The sequence below is a fragment of the Lygodium microphyllum genome, chromosome 5, assembly GCF_053477565.2.
Source record: "Lygodium microphyllum isolate KBCC chromosome 5, Lygodium_microphyllum_v1.1.10, whole genome shotgun sequence".
In the NCBI taxonomy this organism is placed as follows: domain Eukaryota; kingdom Viridiplantae; phylum Streptophyta; class Polypodiopsida; order Schizaeales; family Lygodiaceae; genus Lygodium; species Lygodium microphyllum.
The window spans coordinates 28,226,274-28,232,832 of NC_141139.1; the positions used below are offsets into that span (position 1 = coordinate 28,226,274).

The 6,559-nt window shown below is 39.4% G+C and overlaps 1 pseudogene; it reads left to right on the forward strand.

Moving 5' to 3' along the window:
* The first annotated feature begins 4,053 nt into the window (after window positions 1–4,053).
* Window positions 4,054–5,095, forward strand: LOC148035640 (ACT domain-containing protein ACR3 pseudogene; annotated as a pseudogene).
* The last annotated feature ends 1,464 nt before the right edge of the window (window positions 5,096–6,559 follow it).

Below are 6,559 nucleotides of genomic sequence, written 5' to 3' on the forward strand. Positions count from 1 at the left end.
TCAATTCTTATCTTCGTGCTGCAAAAAACGGAGCCCCCTTCATGACATCATCAATAACATAGTTAAAAACGCTTAAAGAAAGGGTTATATCTTTATCATCGACGATGTCATTACCGCCCGGGTTGAAAAAGCAAGTGTCCTCTCTTTACCGCCCGGGTTACTATATAAGCACGGGTAGAGCATCACGTTGGATACACACTAACAAACAACAACCCATGTAAAAGTCTCTCCCCTGTTGACGTGACAAAGCTCTGTTGCAATAAGCCGAATCTCTCCCTCTCTCTCCACACCTACGTGGAAGTTCTCCTCGAATCTAGCAAGCTTCTTCCATGGCTCCCAAGAGAAGTTGAGATGCTGAGTGAGGTCACACTCAGAGAACTTTCCAATATGAAGAATAGTCATCCATCTTGGAGTGATGCTTGATGATGCATGCTCTCCCATGTGTTTGTCAATTTTTATCTTTGTCCTTTAGAAAACGGAACCTCCCCCCTCATGTCATCAATGACGTAGTTAAAAATGCTAAAAGAAAGCATTCTCTCTTTATTATCAATGATGTGTCAAAGAGTGAACTAGGGAGAGAGAAAGAGGAGAGAGAAAATTATAGAAGAGAGAGAAAGACTGCAGGAAGAGAGAGAAAAAGAGTGATGAGGAGAGAGAAAGACAGTAAAGAGGAAAAAGCCATAGAAGCTGTGAGAAAGATGGGAGAGAAGGACTATAATTGTATTAATGTGTCAAAAATATAATATGAAAATCACATGTCCTCTCCTTTTATACCAATGTCAATGTGACATGGCAATACACACTAAATCCCTATTCCTCCCAACTTCTTACAATTCATCCCATCCCAAAGGTTTTTGCCCTCAAAAACAATTTATAAAGGCTAGAAAAGAATGGATGAAACAGAGTACTACTCTGATACAAGGGCTACAAAAATAAGAAAAGCACTAATTTGTACTAAGCAATGAATAGGATCAAAAGTGAAAAAGTGAATAGGCCATATGAACATCCATTTTGAAATGATAAAACTGAAATAACTCCAAGAAAGGACACCTACAAGCAATAGACAGCTTGTTGTCTACTACAGAACTTGCTGTAGTAAAATGGAGATATCTTGTGATGGGCATATCCAAATCAAGTGTGCTCTGAGTCAAAAGAAAACTCATTGGACATACTTACAACCCATATAGATATCCTTCTTCTGTAATCAGATCAGAATTGAAGCTGAACCAAAACAGTAAACTATCCAGAAACTGTTCTGCAGTAGAACAAGAGATGAATGGACTAATTTTCAGCCAAATAAACCTCTGAAAGATGAAGATTTTAAACCTCAATATGGACGTTGGCCTAATGAAGGTGCAAAATCCTACACAAAACCTCTTAGATCAAAAGATATACCATCGTAATAATGATCAAGAGGAGAAGATTTATCATCAAACTCATAATCTTGACCCCCCGGGTCAAATGGGTAGGAAGAAAGATCCCCATAATCATCACCATAAGCATGTCCATCATCCGTCAAATTATAGCCATCATGAATATCATCTACATCCTCATTATCAGCATACCAATCATCAAAATCATTATCCAAGTTGTCATAACCATGGTCATATGCATCTAACTCTTCTTCTAGTTGAGATAGTTCCTGATTGAGTGTGAACTGATGCATATCCTCAACTAATCCATCATAAGCATAATCAAGAATTGTAAAGTCTTCATTTTCAATAGGCCCATAATCCTCCTTAGATGGTCTAAAAGGTTGATTACTTACCAAGTGATCTTCAAATACATTGGCTTCAACTACAGCATCAACTTGCTGATCAGCTTGGTCTTCTTCATATGGTTGTCCTTGAGAAGACAAAGAGTTCAGCACTGCAATTGGTTGATTCCCATTGATTTGTTGTCCAAGATCTATGGAATAATTCTCTTCATTCTAGATTTGTACAAAGTGTACTTGTTGTCCATGATTTACTTTTGCAGATTTAGACATAAAAGCAGCATCAAAGTATTCAAAAGAAAGAATCACATGTTGTAGAGTAGGTGGAACCCAATCCTTGAGGTCAATACACCAAGTAGCAATTGCTGTAAGCATTTTCTTTCTCCATGAAGCATTTTTCAGCAAAAGGTTAATAGCCATCTTTACACAATCACAAATTCCTTCATGGTAAATAGAGATATGAATCAGGATGAAAGCAGCATATTCAGTTAACTTGTTCGAACATTTGCCAAGAAGTTGGACCAATGAATTTGTACCAAGATCCAATATTTCCCATGCTAGTTGTCCTTCTAACGAATTCCATGATCGCTTACTAACCAATGGAGGTGTATGAAGTGTCGTAGCCCACTCATTATCATCAATCTCAGCAAAGGAGTAGAAAGCAATACCAATGCATAGTCTAACTATTGATGAGACGATTGATTAAGCAATGATATCAACCAATGTAATACATCCTTGCCTTGAAAAGATCGCAAAAGAGTAGTACTGCTGCTACAAAAGTACTTCATTGATGCCCACAAATCAGCCTGAGGCTCCACTTTCTCCATGGTTAGTAATCCCAACAACATGTGTTTAGCTTCAGCATTGCATATACATTCTTGTAAGATACTGTTATTATAGAGATTGATAAGAGTCTGCAGCACACTTTGCTGAACCAACTGAGATGTATGTGGTTGCAACTGATGGATAAGTCCTTGCTCAACCAGACTCACATCTATCTCTTCCAATGCCATTTGAGAGTCATCATAAGCCATAAAATCATGTGCCAAAGTACTCATAACGTCTACCAAAGGAATATCCAACCTCTTAGAAGCAACATTTCTAATTAGACCCATAATACTCTGTTTCCATGACTGTGGAAAGTGCAGTCCTGCAATACCTATAGGTACTAAATCAGCCATAACTTTTGATTGAAAGCTCTGATTAACAAACTTTCTGATTCAAATTGAAGCTAACACTTTTCTCTTCAAATAAATTTCAGAGCAGGTCATAAAAAGATATGATAGCCCAAAGTTGGCTGACTGAAACTGCCTACAACCTATCTTGTTTTGAATGAGTCTATAAGAGGTCTGTAGATCCAACTTTGACCTTGTTGAACCTTGAATACTCACAAATAGAACTAAGAGCACTCTCAAAACACACTATCCGATGTTGCAAGAAAATAATTCACTGTTATCAACACTTCTTCGCATCCTTTCTCGTATAGGACCCCAACTACAATCATAGCCTGCATTCACTTGCCCATTGCTACATACATATGCATAAAAAATTGCTACTTCTCTTACTGTGTTTAGAACCCCCTTCTTCTAGCCCATAGTTCTCTGACGCCTGAACTGGTTCAACACCAAACCTCTGAGGTTTTTGATAATGCCGAGTTATGTAGGACTGCCGCTATAATTGATGTGTCTATAACTGATGTAGGGATTGCTTCAGGCTATGATGATATGGGCCAACACAAGCACATCAAAGAAGTCAATGATAAACCAATCTTTCAGTTGCTATGTACTGATGCAACAGTTTCAAATAGCCATATCTAGACTAAAGTGTCCATACATCACAAGGAGACATCATTTTTTCACTATGGAGACTCGGCATTCATCACTGCTAAACTGGAAAATTTTAGTTAAGGCTAAGCAGCAGCATTTCTCAGTCAATATTCTGATACCTCATAAGCCCATATCAAACACCTCTACAATCCAAAATCCTGTTGCATATGTTCAAAGTAATGTTGATGGCTTTGTGACCTTGCTTGAGCAATGCAAGAATGCCATTTAACCATCTGCAGCATTGCATACCAATACATCTAGTGGTATGCTAGATCTTTTGAAATTGGCAACCATGTGACCATGATCAACAAGATACTTTTGGCAAACTGGAGAGTGAGATATCCCAGGCCATAAATGTACTACCCTTCGCTTTTGATCTGAATTTATAGCGGTCAAACACAAATTTGCTTCTGCTCAGATTGGAATAAATGCCTTCATATGAACCATTTCCATATCAATTTGAGTACATCATGTTGTGAATCAGCATCCTCCTGAGCTTAGGTGCCTGAAACGATGCCACTCTCAAACAAATCTATCACAGTAAGAGTGCAACACCATAGAGTCTTGCCATCATGTAGTACACCAAGCTGCCAGACCAATCTTGATCTTGTCATATCCAAAGCCTATATATCCTCAGATGGTGGTTGGTTCATGGATGTTTTCCATGTTACAGATCAACTTGGACACAAACTTACAGATGAAAGTTTAATTGAGTATATGCATCAGGCTTTGGGAGCAAAAAGAACTGTTGCAAGTTCAGAGGTAAGAACGTGTTTGGGATGTACTGTGGGTATTCAATTGATTGTTGAACACACATCCATAGAGTTGACTGGCACTGATCGACCAAGATTGCTGCTGGATATCTCTGTCGTTTTCACAAGCCTCAAGTGCAATGTTGTTGCTGCTGAGGTTTGGACTCACAATGCAAGGGTAGCATGTGTAGTGTATGTAACTGATGAAGTTACTAGTGGTCCTATTGATGATGCACAAATGTTGGTGTCCTTCAAAGAGCAGTTGTCCAATGTGTTGAAAGCAACTGATGATAGAAAAGGTGTCAAAACTAAATTCTCAATTGGCATGACCCATACAAAGAGACGTCTGCATCAGTTGATGTTTGTAGATCGAGACTATGAAGTCTCTGCCATGTCCTGTCAATCAAGCTGCTCTGATGGACCTCAAATTTCAATCGAAATTTGCCTCGAGAAAGGCTACTCGGTGGTTAGCATTCACAGCAAAGATCGTCCCAAACTACTATTTGATATAGTTTGCACTCTCACAGACATGCAATATGTCGTTTTTCATGCCACCATCGATTTAGATGGCCCCAATGCTATCCAGGAGTATTATATTCACCACATGGATGGGTTGCACATTAGATACAGAGGGCAAGAAGCAGTCAGACGCTGTTGGAAGTACAATCTGTTTCAAGCTTCACAAGAAGCAGTCGGTCAGACGCTTCCTCCTCCACGTTCGTTGTTGGAAGTATAGTCAGCTGCCTGGTATTATGCGCATCACTCAAATTTCTTGGCTCGGTAGGGACAGAATTGTCTTCTAAGGCTCCATTACCCTCTAAAAAGCCACTTTGTCCTTCCTGTAATGTGTGACAACTTGACAGGGGTAGGATTGTCTTTTAAGGAAGAACATCAACCATATGAAGATTGCTTTGAACTTATCCATGATCTACTATACCCCTGGCATTTGAAACTACAAGTCACTGGATGAAGCCTCACGAAATCTACTTGTATGTGGCCCAGAAAATCTGCCTACATGTGATCCAAACCAAGTTACTGAAGAGAAAGGAATCGATAGCTCCACTTCGAGTATGAATGCTTTGAAATCTGAAAATGGAAAAGTCTGCTGCATGTCTTTTCAAAGCTCGAGTACTTAGGGATAAGCTCCTCATGGTTATCCTTTGTGGCCTCCCATGGCTACCTGAGAGCTCAAGGAGCTCTTGAAATCCTCATTACACTTGAGCATGAACTGCAGGCACAGAATGCGATAGTTTATACTAAAGTCCTATATGATGAAATAGTGGCCTATGAGCCATAAGAGTACTCTAAAGAAAGCTTGGAGCAAGAAGACTCAAGCTCTCAGGTCCATTTTGGTAGTAGAACTCATGGGACAAAGAGAGAATGAAGATTTTGGCTATGGAGGTCGAAAGAAGCTTGGGCAGGAGAGAGAAAGTCCGTTTAACAAAAGCAAACTCTACCTCCCAAAAGTAACCCCAACCAAACTCATTCCCAAACCGCAATTACTTGCACTCATCCCATCTCCCTTCATTTTTTGGGACCACAATGGGTCACGAGCTGTCAAATTTTTGGTAGGAACCCGCCATTGTCCACTAGATACTCTCATGGTCCACCATCTTTAGCACGGTTTGATGCAATCACCATAGTTCTAACCATGATTTTCCCTATGCTAGTTACCCCAGCTAACTAGGCACAAACAAACATGGTTCCAAACCAAGCCAAACATATTGTAAACAAACATGATTTTCCTTGTGCTAGTTACCCTAGCTAACTAGGCACAAACAAACATGGTTCCAAACCAAGTCAAACATATTGTAACCAAATTTTTCATGACTGTGACCTCCCAACAAGATCTTAAATCATGAAAATGATGTGTTGCACCAGGATCAAATACATAAGTTGTGATACCACTTGTCAAAGAGTGAACTAGGGAGAGAGAATACTGTAGAAGAGAGAAAGACTATAGAAGAGAGAGAAATATTGTAGGAAGAGAGAGAAGAAGAGTGATGAGGAGAGAGAAAAACTAGATTTGGAGATAATATTAGTGTGACATGGCAATACACACTAAATCCCTATTTCTCCCAACTTCTTACATGATGTCATCAAAACAACGCTGAAAAAGCAAGCAACCTCTCTTTTCCTACCCCGGCTACTATATAAACAGGGGTAGAGCATCATGTTGGATACACATTGATAAACAACCTGTGCAAAAGTCTCTCTGTTGTTAACGTGACAAAACTCTGCTGCAAAAAGTCGAATCTCTAGCTTCA